The 18,738-nt window shown below is 45.9% G+C and overlaps 1 protein-coding gene across 4 annotated transcripts in view; it reads right to left on the bottom strand.

Annotated features, from left to right (window-relative positions):
- The window catches only part of DENND2A (DENN domain containing 2A), a 60,165-nt gene that overhangs the window by 38,065 nt on the left and 3,362 nt on the right, over positions 1-18,738 (bottom strand). Inside the window, exon 1 of one of the 4 annotated variants that reach the window (XM_037388993.1) lies at positions 16,886-17,030. The exons of the other annotated variants lie outside the window; for them this stretch is intronic. The gene's annotated coding sequence lies outside the window, so the exon portion shown is untranslated. Of the gene's footprint in view, positions 1-16,885; positions 17,031-18,738 lie in introns of those variants that run through there. 4 annotated transcript variants of the gene reach the window in all.

Here is an 18,738-nt window from a genome sequence, read left to right on the forward strand (position 1 = left end):
ACCCTTGAGCAGCAGGGTATACAGGGTGTCCTCAGCATCACCCAGGGGATTATTGTAGGATATCAGCTGGCCCTGCCTAGAAGAGTGGATATTTATCCAAACACACTGGAAGACATGAGGGGGGAAAAAAGAGTCACCTCTGGAATAAAATAGCAGAAAACAATAAGGTACCCTCCAATTAGTCTAAGAGTCAGATAATTTGCTTGGGGTTGATCCCAAGCCCAAATGAACTTCAGAGGTGATGGGATCATCTCTTCCATTAATAAGGTCACCAGAAACAACTTGCAGGCCTGACCCACAGGCATTGCTAGCACCCGATGAGGAAGCTGGGATGGCAGTGATGGAAAATTGCCTCCAGTAGGAAAACAAAAGGTAGTTGATCTCTGCTGAGGTTTGACTCCACGAGACACCAAGAGCTAACATGATAGTTCACTGCAAAGGGCAAGGGGAGCTCCTGTTCTTCCTGCCTCCCCATGCCTCTGCTACGATCAACCACACGCCACTCTGTTTGCTGGCTCAGGCTCTCTATGGAGCACCTCTGTGACCTGCTATAGCTTGCTGAGAGTTTTAGACAAAGCAGCTAATGGAAGGGGTCCAACATGTACCCAGTCTGGTAGAAGGGAGGTGATAAGATTGTGTGGACAGGAGGGAAAGAGGGAAGGAAGTGGAGAGAGAGAACTTGTGAGAGTGTGTGTAGGGATGGGGAAGAGAGACTTGCCAGAGGCTCAGAAGTGTCATCTGAAATGCTCTGCTTTCCTGCCTCGTGCAATGTGACCAGGTCCCTACAAACTGCCTAGAAGAAACTGGAGTAGGGCCGAGTTCAGTTAGCAGGCAACCTGAGAAGGACATACATACATCAGTCTGGTACTTCTTGACTGATTGCTGCTTTCTCTAAAAAACACACAAGAATTTTCTACCAGCAATGCCCCACAGCAACCCAAGCCCAGGGCTGCTCCTCCTGGCACGTACATCCTGGAGCAGCATGGCCATAAACAGAGAGAGAAGATGCGGAGCCCCATTTGGAGAGCCTTGCCACTGCAATTTATTCAGTAATGCCTGCCATTGTTTGGGGGGAACAAAGCTGTCATCTGGTATTGTTTCAAAATTAAACTGGGAAAGGAAGGACAGGGGAGGAGGTGGGAGGAAAGAGGGAGGGGAGGGAGCTCTCAAACCTGTTGGCCAGACCCTGGGAAGGATGTGAAGTCTCCCAGCAGAAGCCTCTCGGCGTATCTCCCACATGCACCCGGCCTCACAATTCCCAGGGCCATGTGATAGGGGCTTCCTGCTACCAAGTGAAGCGAGACCTACCCCGACCTCTCTCTTCCAAACAGAGTTCCTGCCTGCTTTGTGTTCGCAAAGAGGCGTTTGTTTACTGATCTATCATTGGCATGCAGGAAACAGCCTTGAAATGAGCTGTAATCATCCGTCTCCAGCAATAGCTGTTTGGCTTTCTTCTAATTTAAGTTTTCCTCCCGCCCCCCCCTTTCCCCAATGCCCTCTTCCCCACTTCCGATCAAAACGCTTTTGGATTACGCACATCTGGTTCAGGGCACTGGATACTATGCGACGTTTCCAAAGCAACCGGTGAATAAAAAAGAGGTGCTGACAGTAGGCACGCTCCCACCCCCGAAGGACAGAGAAGCCTTCTAGAGGAATAAGAGCTAAACTCCTTCAGGGAGAGAAAGAAACCAGCTTTGCCCACTGCACTTGGTGCAGCCACCAGATGATACCAAAAGCCAAAGGAGCACCAAATGCCCTGTAGCCTACATCATCAGAAACGTATACAGCCAGCACATGGGTCACACGCACGAAGTCTTGCGCCCAGGAAGGTGAGGCTGTGATGGCAGCAAGCTTACCAAGCCTCCTTTCTTTGCTATTTCAATTGTGGGGAATAAACCAAGCCTCCCTCAAAGGGTCTTGTGGTTTGAAGATGGGTATTACTATTGCTGCATGCTGGAGGTCATGTCTCAAGATTTTCTTTGCTCTGTTTACTCTGTACCTCACACAAAAACTGGATCCAAGTCCGTAACTAGATACTAGCCACACCACCAGCACCTATAAACAGTAAGGCTTCACAGCACCTCGGGCAACCCACAGCTGGTCAAACTCTCGTCCAAGAAGAAAAAAAGACACACTGCGTTTCTTCTCCTTGGTGCTCACAGAAATGGTCTCTCCAGTTAACTTTCATGAGTAACCCCAAGCAGCCAGCCAAAGCCTGCAAGTAACACCTCTCCGCTCCAGTGCTTTACAGAACAAAGGACGCAACATACAGACAGCGATGAGACAACAATATATAACATACATATATAAAGAACAGGAAGGATACCAAGAAGACAAAACACTAACAGGAAAATTGTGAGTAAGGGGGAGCCAAGAGTTAAAGCCTTCAAGGCTCCCTCCCCCAGCCCTGGCTCTATTTGGAGCCTGTTTCCCTTTGGGGGAAGCAGCAGAGTATTCGTGCTTGTGCGCACACACAGAGGCCACTGTGATGCCCCTGTGCACAGCCCCAGCACCAGGCAGCATTCCTGGGCCTGGGTATGAGCACACTGCCTTCCCGAGGTCCCCAGCAGCAGCGTGACCTGAGGAGGTGAGCCCCTGCAGAGCAGGAAGGACACTAGCCAAGCAGAGACGTGGCTACAGCCAAGAAGGCTAAGACTAGGCTTCCTTGGCAAAACAAGATGCTTGCAGTGGGGGAGTCACTGTTTTGAGGTGCCCAATGCCAATCCAGCAGCAAGACAAGGGTTTTCTGAAACGTGAGCTCAGGGTGTTTGACCCAAAGCTCTGTGACATGTGCCATGAGCCTTCCCAAGCTGATAATAGCAACAGTTTCTCCTCAGAGGACTTCCATGAAGTCCACTTCTTTCCTCTCCCAGCCAGCCCTCCAGATGAGTGTACCCCAAGGTCTGGGACAAAAGGCCACCTCCACAACAGCAGAGCTTCTCAGTAGCATTCAGTGAAAAGACAATTCAACTTATGCATGAGAAAGACTTTTTTTACCAAGAGGGTCACTGAGCACCAGAGAGGCTGTGGAGGCTCTATCCTTGGAGATACTCAAAATGCAACTGGAGAGTGTTCTGAACAAGCTGCTCTGTGTAACTCCACTCTGAGCAGAGAGCTGGACTTGGCCATCTCCAGCGCTGCCTTCCCACCTCAGCTACTCTACCACCCTGTGCTGGTCACAGTTAGTTCGGGACAAGGTGAGCTGTCATCTCTTTGCAGGCACCAATTGTTCTGTCCTGGCCACACAAGCCTCCTGTGGGTCAGAGATTAAAGACACTAACAGCAGGATCATTCAGTTCATCACACTCATAATGGGGTCCTAATCGTAGATAGTCAGGCCCAAGTCACTTATTAAATAAAGAAAAGCAGAATAAACTTATGCAAACATATTCATGGAGGACCAGTGACTGGGAAGCTGTAAGCTCCTACAGTATCTTTTAGAGTTAGATCCCACACAGCCTCCTACACCCCTGCCCTACTCTGTCCTAACTTGTCCCTTTGATCTATCATATCTTACACCACAGGGCTTACAATGAGGTCAGGAGAATCCCATGTGTCAAAACAAACTGTATTTTCAAAAAACCCAAGTGGAATCAACGTACTGCAACCTCTCTCTTTGTGCATGCACCCCATGTCAGAGGAACAACGCTGCAATGCAAGGAATGCAGAAATCTGCAGTGTCAGCATTCAGCCTGTGTGCAGAAAAGCTGTGTTGTGTGTTATGTTTTTAATTTTATTATATAATTCATTCTACTGACCTTCTCCCTCGCTAAGCCCACAGAACAAACACTGCCCACTTATAAGTCACTAACCTGATTTAAAGGATTACTACGGTTAAAGGGACTGCCCTGTTTCTCCCTCTCCCTGGGCCCCTGCTCCTCCCTTGGCTGCCGGCAACGTGGTCTCATCCCTGTCCTTGGTAAGGGACATGCCTGATCAGATCTAAGTTGCCATTGACTAAGGGTGTGCCTACGTTTTCCTCCCTTCTTGCTCCTGCTTCCTTTATCAGCTCCAATGCTTTTAAAGCCCTTTCTGAGCTAACATGGGCTAGCAAGCTGGCTAGTTCAACTTACTAAACCAGCAAAGAAATAAAAGCAGGGAAAAGCAAAATGTTTCCTGCTCAGATAGCGATGTCAAGTCACCTGTCATGGAAAACCTGATGAGCGCTGAAGCACATGGAAGGGAGGGGATGAAATCACATTGCTGGGTCAGATACACTCGATATTTTGCTTTCTGCCTCCCTTCAAGGACATTTGTTGCTTACCATATAACCATATAACTAGCAAACTGGGCTGCACAGGCTACAGGCAAAACTACAATTTGTTCTTAGTACAGGGACAAGCAAGATTTCATTTTTCAGGCTTCACAAGCAGCTGTGGGGCCAGCCCCATGGTCCCATGTCTGGCACCCAGGCCAGGGAACACAGAGCTGGCAGCAGCTCTGCTTTCAGGGTTTGTCTGACACGGCAGTGAGCTGGGAAGGGCAGGTGAGTAGGTTCCCAGCCATTTCTCCTTCATTACCTGCCAAATTAAGGAAGAACCCCCTGCAGACATTCATTTCACTTGCTACATTACCCAGATCCACCTGTAGAGCTGCTCCCCTCTGTTGCACTGAAGCAGATCACAGATGCACAGATGACTGTAAGTGCCCAGGCAAGCCTGCCAATTATTTTCAAGTTTGACCCCACCTTCCAAAAAACTTCGCTGTTCTACCCCCACCTCTGTCCTCTCACCTCTTCACACTAGATCCTTGTTACATACCATCTTCCTCACCTACTCCTGCTTGCCCAGACAGCCTGGGTTTAACTGTCTGAGGTCACGATTCGAGTCCCAGTTCCCTCACTCCCTGCTAATGTCATGCCCACTACCAGCTGTCCCAGCCAGGCCCTCTCTGCCCCTCCCCATCACCACTTTCTTTGTATCCCTCTCTTTCCAGACTTGTCCCCTCAAATCATTGCTTAGCCAGTCCTTCTCTACCCACAGCTCCTCCAAATACCTTCCTGCCATCTTAAGGACTTTCTGTGATGGGTTCTAGGTGTAGACTCTTCTTCCCCTCACTTCCCACTCCCTGCCCAGACTAAGGGCTTTCCCAGATCTACCCAGCCCTCAGCCTTGCCTCAGTTTTCCTTGTCCACCCCTGTCCTACCTCCGTGTCCTACCTTCTGCTCCAGCAGAAACAGCCTCCCCTCCACACTGCAGACTCAGGAAGCCTCCACCATTCAACCTACTACCTTAAAAGCTGCTTCCCTACAGCATCCAGTGTGTGTTTGGTTGTTTGTTTTACTTGCCCTCAGGCCTAGTATCACCAAGAGAAAGCCACCTGACACCAGACTGGCTTAAGCACCTTTTTTCTGCCTGCCCTTACGGGGCAGAACTTGAGCAGCTTGCACAATTCCCCAGGTTTTAGATCCACTACTGCTCTCTCCTGGCTACCAAACACCCTAAACTCCTGGATACAGCTTCTGCATGTCCATAGTGCTTATCTAGAAGATGCTTCTCCACACGGATGGTCTGCACCTACATGCTGAAGACACTGGACTCCAAACATGCATTTCCATTGTCAATATCCTGAGTGGATCCCACACTTTTCCCTCACTGCATACCCACGCATGAACAGTGCAGCAATGATGTCTTCAGAAGCAGAACGACTGCATCTTTATGTCCAAATCATTGACCTTGACTAGGACTGAGGATCTTTCCCTTTCTCCCTAGTCCGGGCTTTGCCTCTACTGGATGCTAGTAAATAAAGCAATTTCTGCCTCTATTCTGCTATGGTGCCAGCGGGATAACTGACGGCATGGGAAAAATAAAGTCCTGGCAGTCTGGTCCCCTGTTTCTGGGCAGATTTATAAGGTCTTGCTAAACCCCAGAAATGTATTCTGTACTGCTGGTCAGGTGGCCAACCTTTGGCTCTGAACTGCAGGTGGCATGTATCCATCCACATATGACTCCCAGGCTGGGGCTTTATCATAGGCCCAGTGTTAGGATTGCACTGGCAAGACTCCGCTTGGAAAGAAACGAACCCTGGTGGGTCACCCTGGGTCTCAACTGCATCCTTAGGCCATCCCTGCTCTGTTGTAAAGCAGCTGGACCTCTGAGAAACTACTCTCACCTCCTGTCTATTACTGCCTTCCACCACCCATTTGCTGCAGGTTGCAGGCCAAGCTCCACAGGGATAGCTCCAGCATCAGCTGCCTGGCACAGGGAGTTGGAAGGACAGGACATTTGGGAAGAAGGTAACTACTGAAGAAGGTAGTTGCTAAAAACAAAAACCTCTGCTGACAATGTGCCAGACGACATTTTCTTCTCACAGAGCCTTGGAAAAGTTAAGGTAGAGATGACATAGGAGTGGCCAAGGACAATTCCTGATCAAAACAGCATGTAACACTTCTGTTTCAAAGCACAGGATTAGCCTTCATAAAAGACAAGCCTGATGTACTTTCTAACATAGGGGAAATGGCACATTTTTCTCACCTAGCTTCACTCTTTGAAACAGCTGAAACATTTTGGCTGAAGGCTTTCAGAAGTAATTCAGCCAGAGGCAACGCTCAGCATGAAAAACTGCAGACTGAAACAAAAAAAAAAAATGACCTGAGGACAGAAATAAAAAACAGGGTCTCACAATGTGAATTGTCTTCTGTTAAAGGTGGGGCACGTTGCACCCACTATTATTAAACTCGTCCCACATTTCCTATGTCTTATTTTCCTTTGTTCCTCCCCTCTAAACACATAATAAACAAAAAAAGCTCAACAACTCAAAGGGTATTCAACATCCCTCCAGTTTCCTTCAGGCAACCACACCCTCAGCTGGAAAACACAGCATTTCCAGGGTTAGCAGCGAGATGTTACATGACCATGTCAAACAAAACAGCAAGCTCTTTTTCCAATTCACTGCTTGCAAGCACAGATTAAGTCCTGCAGGTGTAGAAGGTAAATACCGTTATTCTTTGTGTGGCAAGTACGGTTTGTATTACTGCTTAGAGACACAATGAGTCTTCACTCCGGCAGGTAAGTTAACAAATACTATGAAAATATTAACATGGGAAGGAAGAGAAAGACTCAGTTACTACCCAACTGGGCTGCTAAAACGAAGTCTAATGACAACGTTTAGTGGAATGACATGTTTCAGGCTAAGTTTTCTACAAGGAAGTAATGAACAATTTTTTTTAAAAAAATACAATTCCAGATGGAGAAACCAAGACCCTGGGAAGTGAAGGCAGGAGTAGAGGACAGCTCTTCTGTGATGGTTCTTGGCAATACTAGACCATCTCCTTGTGTTTTAGATCTTGCATTAGTGCAAGTCCACACAGTGGGGTTCCTCAGCCACTTTCAAACTGGGATACTATTTACTTATGCTTTGCAGCCTAATAAATGAAAATTCAGTTAGTTTAAGTCAAGGCTGAAGAAGACATTAGCGGTGAATCCCACATTACTGAAGCGAACATGAGCTTGGTGATGACATCAGTGGAGCCAGTGTTTCATATACCTGTTTTCTTTGGCTTTGAAACTACTCACATACAAGATGACTGTAGTCAATATGGACTAAAACAAAAGAAATATGGACCAGATTTACACAAGCACACGTTTGCCAGCAGTACTATCAGCCACATGGAGAGGCAGGATTCCTAGCAGATGCAGTGGCTTCAGTCCCCGACAAAGACAAAACTACATTGGCAAATGCACGTTTCTACCAGCGTAGCCAACTGGTGTAGATACTTTCTCTCCTTTAAGAGGAATGCTGTGTTACAGATACACCAGTCCTACTACAACAGTAAATCACTTCTAGTGTAAAAAGAATTGGAAAGAATTCAGGGTTATTTTTACGCTTATAAGAAACCCAAACATTTGACAGTATAGGAAACAACCTGCCACTAAAACACAGTGTTCAGCTCATGAACCACACTGGAATTAATTTTCGATGTGGTGAGATAACCTCTGCTATTCTAGCATAAACAGGACCCAAAGAGGTCCCTTCGAGGAGCAACTCTGCAAAAAGTTTCCTGGCAGGAAGACAAATTGTCTCACATTCAGAAAGGAAATGAGAGCATTAAAACGAAGAACCTCAACTTCTTCCAAAATAAGTTATCATCAGGGAAGACAAACAGAGCCTCAGCAAATCTCTCCTTCGGTGGCCTTCACCCTGCAGGATGCTGGCTCTTGCCCCTCCTGATGAGGATTTAGCACACAGCTTCCAGAATCGCCCATCGCTACAACCTTGGGGCACCATCTGCAGAGCCCTGGTAGCTGCGTGCTCCAGCAGACCTTCCTGTACAAGTTCCGAGTCCATGACCTGCCACTACAGTCTGTCTCTATTAAGCATCATCTTTTGAACGCAAGCAAAAAGTCACCTGTAGATTCCTTTCTGGTTCCGAAGACCCTGCCTTGCTCAACGTCCTCTTTCCTCCCACCCTTGCTCTCCCACGTATCTTAGCCACCACAAATGCAGGACCTGCTTATTGCAGATCTTATTCCTTATTGAAATCTTTCAACCACAGCACAGCACACCATCCCCTCATTCAGCTTTCCTCAGCAAAAAGCAGGGCCCAGGCAGCACGTGAGCCGCCAAAGATTTACCCATCACGGGGAGGAAACCTGCACAGCTCCAAAGAAAAACCTCTGCAAAAAGGGCTTGCATTTATTTATTTTTCCAGGAGGAAAGCTGCTCTCTGTGGGTGTGTGCGTGCATGTGTGCGTGTGCTTGTCAGGACAATAGGAAAAAGGACATTGGAGCAGAGCTGCCAGGAAACAGTCGGCCATCTGCCCGTATGGAGAGCAGTTTTTCCTTTTCTTTTGTACTAAGAGGAATGTAGCTGAGAGCCGCCATCCGCCCGCGCTGGGAGGAAATCTGAGAGCCTGTGCTCTGCCAGGGAGAGGAAGGTGGGGGAGGGCGCACGCCCGGGCCGTGTGGTTAAGCGGTCATTGCGCTCACGGCCAATAAAAGTGGGGAAAAACACCCTAACCAAAACCCCCAAATCGTAGGGAAAAATCGCTCTTCCACCGCCACCCTTTCACTCTCACATGCGGTTTGATACTCTCTCCCCGGGTGATCCCGAGCACAGGAACAGCTGACGGGGCTCGGCAGAGGAGGGTGTCAGAAGGGCAAGGGCCTGGGGAAGAACAAGGGTTTCCCCCTGCGCTGACACCTGGCATCCCCGGAGGAGAAAGCAACACAAACAGAAAACCAGCCCACATCCCTTGTGGCTTGTCGGCCTGCGCCCTCTCGGTAACCGGGCACTTGGCAACCTGAGCACCAAAGAGCTTGAGGAAGGACCCTCTGCTCTTTTGGCTCCCCAAACCACCAGACAAGGGTAGAGCACAAGAAGCAAACCCATTGCATATAACCATCCACACATTCTTCCCCAAGGGCTTTGGTACAGCTTCTGACTACAAAAGAAAACTATGTAACAGGAGGGGAAAGAGATCTGATCTCCTGGTACTGTCAGGCAAAAATGCTGGCTTGGTGGTACATTCTTCCACCACCTTTGTGGCAGAAGAGCCCTAGGGAAATAAATAAAGGTAAAATTTTCAGAAGTGACTACATGACTTTGAAGTTTAAGACCCATTTTCAAAGCCAACTGAGGATCAGATTTTTTTAAAACAAACACTGTAGAAGTGGCTAACATTTTCAAAGAACTGTAAGCACATGTTCCTTATTCACTGATTGCAACAGGGGAAGTTGTCTAGGTATCGCTAGGAAAATTGAGAGAACATCTATCTGCATCTGTGTGTGCCTGCATAACTTGCAAACTGGCACTTATCAGGTGCCACATCCAGTTCCCCACAGCCAGCAGAACTCGCTAACATGGGAGATGTCCAAGATTACAGGTCACAGGCCTGGAAGAGGGCACTTCCAGAACTGATTAATTGAGGCATGGTCTAAAGAGGTTCCACCTCCCAGCAGCTTGGAAGATGGACAGACTGACTCAGTGACACTCTGCACCTCTGCATGTCTAAGTCAGATCTGGACTACCACCCACACAACCCAGTCCCTTTTAGAAACGAGACTCAGGTTTCCAGACTCTGTTGTGACTTTTTAAACATTTTACTTCTCATAAAAACAAAATCATTGGTGTAGCACACCTGTTTGACCTGAAGAAAATTCTTCGGCTGCTTCTCCCTTGGATGACAGACAATGGTAACAAGTATAAACAAAGCAGAGACTTGATACAAGGAAAAATCTTTTTCACCATGAGGATAACAGCTCTGGAACAGCCCTGCTGTCCTCATCTCCGGAGGTTTGCAATACCCAACCAGACAAAGCCCTGAGCAAGCTGGTCTGAGCTCAGTCCTGAACTTCTTTGAGCAGGAGGCTGGAGCAGAAAGATACCTCCTGCAATCCCTTCTAACGTGGATTATCCCATGATGACCCATCATTAATTACTGTAAGAGAACATTCACTCTCATTTCCTCTGTGGAAAACAAACAAACAAAATACAAAACCTGCAAAAAATACTCCCCTTCAAAACACTATTAGTAGGTGCCCCACCCCCCAATATTTTTGCTTTTCTCCAAGTGACCATCAAGCGAGCAATAAAAAATGGCTGCTAAAACAAGATAAACAGTTACACTATCCCTAACACATTTCCATGGTCTTTTGTCCCTACTAATTCTGTAGTGCCTAACCAACTTCAACAGTTTGGTGGAAGCTATTAGGGAGGCCACAAATCCACCAGCAAGGCTGCCTTGGCAAATACTGACAAGTGCTGTAAATTCTTACTATTAGAAAAAGAACCTATTTTCTTCCCAAATTCATTCCACTTTCAGAGAGATCAGGATACAATTTTTTGAAAAGCTTAAAGTTATTTCATAACTAAATTAAAAAAAAAAAACAAAAAACAACAAAGAAAACAAAACTGAGAAATACTGAAAGCATTTATTTGGACGATGTGGGTTTTTTCTTTGCTGAAGCATTTCTTTGGGTTTCTCATAGCAGAAAACCTAGAAAATGGCGAGTATCAAACAAGCACATATTGTTCAATACTGTCTTCCAAGGGATGTGCTAAAGGCAGTACATACTCTAGAGGACTTTAATTTTCATTGTTTACTTTCTTTCATATATATCAGACTGTCTGATAACTGAGCAGAAGCATAGCACCCACGTACAATTCCTCCATCAAGCCCTTACTTCACAACTGAAGCAGAGTTTTTCTTACAGAAGCTTCCAACCCAGAGAACGTGCATCCAAGTTTTGTATTCCAGGGTAACCACAAGGGTATACTCCACCCAAGATGCTTGAATGTTGTCCTGGACTGGGCCCCAATACTGTTTATTGTGCACAGGAAAAACTCATTACTACAAAGCAGCCAGCACTGAATGCATTTCACAAGGGCGCATTTTACAGGACCCAGAACAAACTATCAAAGTAGGAGTCTCCTGGAGTCAAACCCTTTGCAGAAGCCCTTATCCCCTGAACTATTCAATAAACATCATCCCCTTTCATCTTAAATGCTCATAAACATCTCATTTCCAGTCCAATGCAAAGAGAAATCCTAGCTGTACTGAAGATAGCAATTTGACTCCAGTGATTATGGTGTGGCTTGCATTTCACCCACTAAACCCTCCACACTCATTTCTGCTCCTCACCAACACAGGTCTACCTACAGAACCTCAAGCATAGCCTCCTCAGCTCAAGTCCTATCATAAAACCTCTCCAGAGAGGACAAGTCTTACAGGTCCTCCTTAAAAAAATGCAAGTGTTTCCCGCCAGGTGAGAGACAAGGTCTCTCACAGTAGATGACCAGCACTAGGAGAGAGGTGACCTACTAGGTACAACACCCTGGTGATACACAGGTTCCTCTGTGAAGTTCCTATCCCCACTGCCCCAAAAATCACACTCAGCTCTAAAGGTCTGGCTCAGGAAAGAGGCTGTCCATAAATGCTTTTCTCCCTGCAGAAGATGGTGAATTCAACAAATGCACGTTCTCTAGCTTAGACACCCTGTGAGCAGGCCAGTCAGGTATTCCTCACCAGAACCACCATCTTCATGCAAAGGTAGAAGCTGCACTACATTGCTTCAATTACCATGGCTGAACACAATGGATCTTTTGATAACTAGATTTTCTTTATTGAAAAGAATGTCTACAGACATTACTGGCAAACTAAACCTAAACTCGATCTTTTAGGGGAAATTCCCCAAATATTTTCTTCAATTAGAAGAAGTGCAAGAAGAGCTTATGTAATGCTATACTTGATTTACTTCTTGGCTGGTAAGAAAAATATTTGGCATTCAAGTAGGCGTTCCTCTTCCCATCTCTTCCACATGTAATAACTCAAACATTCAGATTTAGTTAATAAAAACTGTCATCCACTTCTCCAAGTGGGTTCACTGCATTCATATTAAAAAGAAAATAAGACAGAGGAGAAATTTTGGCACTAGAAATAGGTTAGCAAGAAGTTATCTTTGCTTATATGCCTTCCCAAGCAAAAAGAATATTAGAGATACATACTGTTTGTAAATACAGTTAGCATACAAAACTAAGAAATCACTTTTCTTTAGACCTTCTTCACACAAATCTGACTTTTTATGACAGGTAAAAATGATATGAGTAAGAAATCAGTCCTACAAGTCATATCTTTGGCAAGACTGACCTTTCAAAATATCGTACACTGAGATAAGAGTAAGCAGTTTATATGGCAAAAATACTCCCAGATACCTCAGATCAACACAATTTTCTACACAGGACCTAAACTGGAACAGTGGGCCAGTCCACCTCAGCTAAGTCTTGATGTCCACACATGAGCTACCGCTCTTTAATACTTGCAAGAGATAATCTGTGCTCTAGAAGTAAACTTTTCCTGGGACAGCCATCTCACAAACTCTGAACCGTCCGGTAAAGGCATCTGTTTCTCTTACCTGATCAGAAAGGGTCCAAAACCTAACTTATTTGGGCAAGGTGCACTCACAAACCTGAAATACAGCTGTATAGTTTCAGCAACTCAATTTGCATAAAGCACAAACAGGTTTGAGTGTTGCTGGATGAGTAAATTACTTGTGGTTTCTGATCAACTGAAACAATTTTTGCCAAGTTCGATCTAAATTTGGTATGCCAAAAAAACCCCAAGCAAACCAACAACAGAGAGAGAAACTTCCAAGAAAATGTTTGATGTAATCTGAAGGAAGCTTACAAGAGTCAGGTTCTTTACTGTGAAGTTATATGACCTACTTAAATTTAGCTAGATGGGGGGGGGGGGTGTCTTTATGCAAATTTGCTTTATTCTGCATTCAAGGATTTCATGGTAATTCCTACCAAAGTCTCCTCCACTGAGAAATATTGTTCATAAGTTTAAAAAGAAAAAAAGTTACATTTGCAACAGAAACAGTGAGGCAGCTGAACTTCTTAAGTTCTTCACAAAAAAAAAAAAAGGGTTGTCGATTAAAAAAAACCCAACACCTGGAAACAGGTAATTTTTTTTTTTTTTACTTAAAAAGAGAAAGAAAAATCAACATAATCCAAGGTCAGGCTTGATATTTCAAAAACCAATCTTTACCAGGAACCTGCAGTAAAAATAAAGTACTACTACTGAATGCATCCAGAAGAGGGAAAAAAGCTGGTGAAAGGGCTGGAAGCCATGTCCTATGAGGAATGGCTAAGGACTTTGGGCTTGTCTAGTTTGGAGAAGAGGAGGCTGAGGGGCAACCTCATTGCTCTCTACAGCTTCCTGAGGAGGGGGAGTGGAGAGGGAGGTGCTGGTCTCTTCTCCTTGGTACCCAGTGACAGGGGGTGTGTGGATGGTTGAAAGCTGCCCCAGGGGAGGTTTGAACTGGACATTAGGAAGCACTTCTTTACTGAGAGGGTGGTCAAACACAGGAACAGGCTTCCTAGAGAGGCGGTCAACGGCCCAAGCCTGTCAGTGTTTAAGAGGCCTTTGGACAACAACTTTAACTTTCGGTCAGCCTTGAATTGGTCAATCAGTTGGACTAGATGATCATTGTAGGTCCCTTCCAACTGCAACAGTCTATTCTATTCTACTAACTATAATAATAAAAATCCAATGGAAGGCTGCCTTGAGCATGAATGAGCAGAGGGACTGGGATCAGCATATGTGAATAGTTTGAAGAACAGAAAAGCTAGAATTTTTATTTCTACAGCGATTGCTGGTCAGAGCTGAAGTCCTTCACTGCTCTGACAATGCAAATGTCTGTTTCTGATAATATTTCCTCATTTCTTTGGATCAGGAAAATAATTTTACCCCATGCAAGCAAACATTAAGCAAGTGGGACATGAAGCAATATATTGCATGTCAGAACAAGTTAGTTTAAAAAAACCCAACCCCATTGAATTCTGACAATGTTTTATGAAATTTGTGCCTTTTAGAGGCAATCCTATTTTTCCTTGAAATACACCCAAATGTCTTTCTTTGACTAGTATTGGAATTCAGGAATTTAACAGGGGAAACCTTGGTTTCCTACTGAATTTGTGTACACTAAATCATCCTACAAGGAAAGTTTCTTACTTAGAGGATACCTAAAAGGCAAGCTTCAGGACAGAGTTAAGTGGCAATAGCCATGAGTATCTTTCACCAACACAAGTACAGGACTGTTGTATGTGAGAGGTGACACTGTGGCAAAACTTCAATTTGGAGTCACTCATCACAATCTCAGGGGACAGAGGCAGAAACCTAATGCAAAACACAGTTATCACATGTTGATTTCCCAGTAGGAAAACTCTCAGCCTCTCTCACAGTTTGACAAAGCCGAAAAATGGCAGCCAGCTAGATCAGGGCTTCCAACATCATCTGGAAAAAGCTCAATACCTTACTCATCTCTTTTCAGTAAGAAATTCTCTTGCAGAATCTGACTACAGATTGCCGCACACACAGCCTAGCATAGCAAGGCAGGGAAAAACAGATTCTCAATTACAGCCTGATCCCAAACTCCCTGAACTCACGGAAAAGCTCCCATGAACTTCAGTAGGCTGTAGAGGATGCTTCAGGGTCTGTTTTGGCCAGATGCTGATTTCTGAAGTGCTACATGTGCTGAAGAAGACACCCTTCTCAATTTTACTACGAGGCATTTATTTCCCTTTGCTACTATGCCACTCCAAGCTCTGGATAACCCAAGACTCCTCTCTTACCCAGAAGAAAACATGACGCCTATATTCACCGCATGCTTTGCAGCTGAAATATGTTGTATTTTTGTGTGTGGAAAATCTACACATCTTCGGGGGGGCTTAACATTTTTAAAGGAAAAGCTCCAACAGTCTGAAAAGTCTCTGGGAGCTCTTTCTTTTTTAATTTAGCAAGGTAGTGTTTGGCTGACACTAGCAAGTAAACTCATATTTTTAAAGTGCCCTCACAGTGCCCTGTGAAATTTGCCATTTCCCTCCATGACAGTCAGCACTATCTATCACGAGAACATAATCCCCTAGGAGACCCGAGCCCCTTCGCTGCTCTCCTCTGCAAACAGATGTGTGCACGTTCCCCAGCTCTGAAAGTCACGGCCAGCTTTTGGCAAAGAACTACAGCAGCTGCACATCTGCAGACGGGAAAAGCTTTCAGCAAAAAATACAGAGGGGGATCTCATCCTCCCCCCCGCCTGCAAAGCAAGCTCAGCATTTGTTCCTCTCCAGATGACACCCTGATGGGTTCATTTAATCATTCACATATGCATGCCTATTCACAATGCTAGCAAAATACCAGGGCTGTGACAGCATCTCACCTGAACTGCTCACAGTAACACAGCTTGTCAGCAAGCACTTGGCAAGAAGTCTCACAGGAAATTAAGAGGAAAGCAATGTTCAAGGACATTGCTAATATAAAATGATTCTGCAGAATACAGCTGAGTGTGAGAGACACCACTTGTGATGAGGAAGACACCTAAGCAGGTGTTTAATTTTAAGCTTATGCTCAAAGCCCACTATCTTCAATTAGATTGCACGAAGCCCAGCCTAACTTCCCTGAGCAGGAACGATGTACTGCACTGGCAGCCAAAGTGTTCTGCTGGGTGGATTTAAGCATGCGCTTAGACCTACACGTCTGCTTGAACAATTTGCCCAAGTGGGGGTACCATACAGAATATTTAAGCATAGCAGGATCACAGAAACACTTCACCACTTTAATTCCCGAAGGGAAATTTAATTAAAACACAGAGCATCTAGCCATTTAAAATTATTGTGGTTACAAAGAGCAGTAAGTCCTTGCCCTCTGAAACAGTCTCTCTGGTGGATTGCCGGAGTCCCCAGTAAGTTTCTGGAAACACAACTTAGGTGCCTGAACTTGGTCAGGAGCCATCTGCTCTCAGGGATCTGCAGGATCAGGAGTCTCAGTGCCTGGCAAGGTCCCACCCAGAACTCTTTCATCCACTTCCAAGTGAGGTGGCACCCTTCCCCACTCAAGCTGCCCCTAACTATCATCAGCTCTCAACTTCTGAAGTGTCTGGCCCAGATTTTCAAATGAGCTCACAGCCAAGCTTTTCCAACTGCTTCTTTGAGATCAGATTTGCTCCCAGGCACAGTCTCCTCCTGCACGGGTATCTAACCAAGGCAAGACCCTTCCAAGCAAGGCCAGAACCCCATATCCTGAACTGTTCGGCAAATCTGATAACTTACCATGATGCTTAATGAGGAACTGGGCACAGGAAAATACAGCTGCCAGCACCTACTTGCAGAACCTATCTGTACACTAGTCTCAATCCAGATCGATAGCTCTCTACTGTACATGTGCTAAAAGGAACAAGAGCAGTGAAACAAACCTCCATCAGCATTAGCAATACTATTTTACAGAGGAGACAAGGCAATGCTTGCTGCAGTAAAGGATGCCACACTTGAAAACAAATGCCCCTCTAATGGCTCACACAGTGGCATCTGCCTTATTAGTGGCACAGCACCAGCAGCAACTCACAAACCTCACTTCAGGCATCAGAGAGCGCCAAATAACAACTAACTTACCCGTCTAGCTTCCTCCCTTTTGCCTTGTACTCTGACCTTCCATCATGCATCTCAAAATGATCCATGCCTCATACCCACACTTCTAGGTGAAGCCTTGTCAGTGATGCACGTGAAGCCAACTGCGTGAAGAACCCAGGGGATGGCTAGGCCCATCTGTTAGAGGCTTTTCTCTGCGTGGGTTGGTATTTTTATTTTAACTCCCTCTGCTTCTGGGCCCCCTCTCTTGTCTCTTGCCCCTCCCATCTCCCTCTCTCTGCTCATGAGGACAGAGTTTCCATCCTGGCTCTGGGCCAGCACATGTACGGGCAAACGCAGCGCTCAGGAAAAGCCATCTTCTGCTCCCTTTCATCGCATAAACACTGCCAGTTCCCAGGCCAGGAGCACAGGGCTGAGCAAGAGCTTCGGCTGCAACGCAGAGGGGACTGAGGACCAGCAGCTCCTGCCCGGGCTGAACACGGTAGCCTAGCTGCAGGTCAACTGCCTCATCTCCTGTCCCCCTTGCTTCTGATGAGCAATCTGAGGCTTTACCCCAACTACCCATGAGTCGCTTGTCAGACGGCCGACACAGATCTCTCGCATTCAGTGAAGGACACGTGTAACAGCACATAAACAGGAAACATTCAGCCAAATGTACAGAGGCATACTAACTCACTCCTACCAAGTTTAAGTGGTAAAAACTGACCTTTAATCACCACTGTAACTATTAAATCTGCCCTGTTAAATCCCCGTATACCAGCTGCAGCTGGTTTCCCTAACCTGGAGAGGGGAATAAGCACTGAAACAAAGGATGAAGATTATACCAGCACTCACAGCGTTCATTCCAGTAGGACAACTACACTTTCAAGCTTCTAACTTCTCAACTACAATTGACTTCCCCTCAGCTTTACCATGGGGCAGCATTATTTGCAGAAAAGATGGAAAAAAGGTTCTTAATACATGTTATCTGCATTAAAGAAAGGAGTCCTAGGATTTCAAACCTCTTGATTTCTCGTGAGCCCCCTTTTGAGGTCTTTGTTGCACACACATAGTGCCCCACATTTGACCAGCAAATATTTAGGCAACATTTACCTCAAAACAGTACAAACCCAGGGGGTTTCAGCATAGGATTACCCTGGCCATCACACCAGGATTATTCCAAGAGCACTACCTCTGTTGGCAACTGCAATGTTGACAGCCTGGAACCACATGATATGGTTCAGAGCTGCTCAGAGCCATCTCAGCACAGGAGGGACAGGACCATCATGATGGCAGAGCCCCAAAAGGTGTTTCACTGCAGGTTCTATGCCGTGAGCTCCCGGCTCAGTAAATAACATGAGCTGGTAAAGACTCACATAAGCAGCAAGCAAGTATCCATTGCTTCGATCAGGAACCAGACTGGGGATTTACGACTTTCACCTCATCAGTCCCATGTCTACAGACAGAGTACCTTGTCCCAGTTGGGTGGTGAACCATGTAAAGGTTGGGACAGATCTTGAATAGGTCTGGCCTGTAAGACCTGAAGTATTTACTTATCTAAGGTAGCGATGATGCCTTTTCATGCTATATCGACAACAGGGACCTTCAACTTGTCCTCAGCCTGTTCTGTGCCAGGCTTCCACCCGAGGACACGGTCCTCGGTTGAAAATCCAGGTTGTAGAGGGTCAGCAGCTCCAGGGACTCTAGCTTCTTTCTTCTCTTCGGCACTCAGGTTCAGGATCACCCAAGGTGCCTGCAGAAGCCTATATTTCAAATGCACAGCCTTCATGAAGTCAGGAGCCCGGAGTTCAGTCATACAGTGTACACAAGGCTGACCACAGACACAGAGAATGAAAAGTGGTCTTCACTAAAACCTGGGCTGAAGCCACCAGCAAATG

This window comes from Falco rusticolus, chromosome 5 (assembly GCF_015220075.1).
Source record: "Falco rusticolus isolate bFalRus1 chromosome 5, bFalRus1.pri, whole genome shotgun sequence".
In the NCBI taxonomy this organism is placed as follows: domain Eukaryota; kingdom Metazoa; phylum Chordata; class Aves; order Falconiformes; family Falconidae; genus Falco; species Falco rusticolus.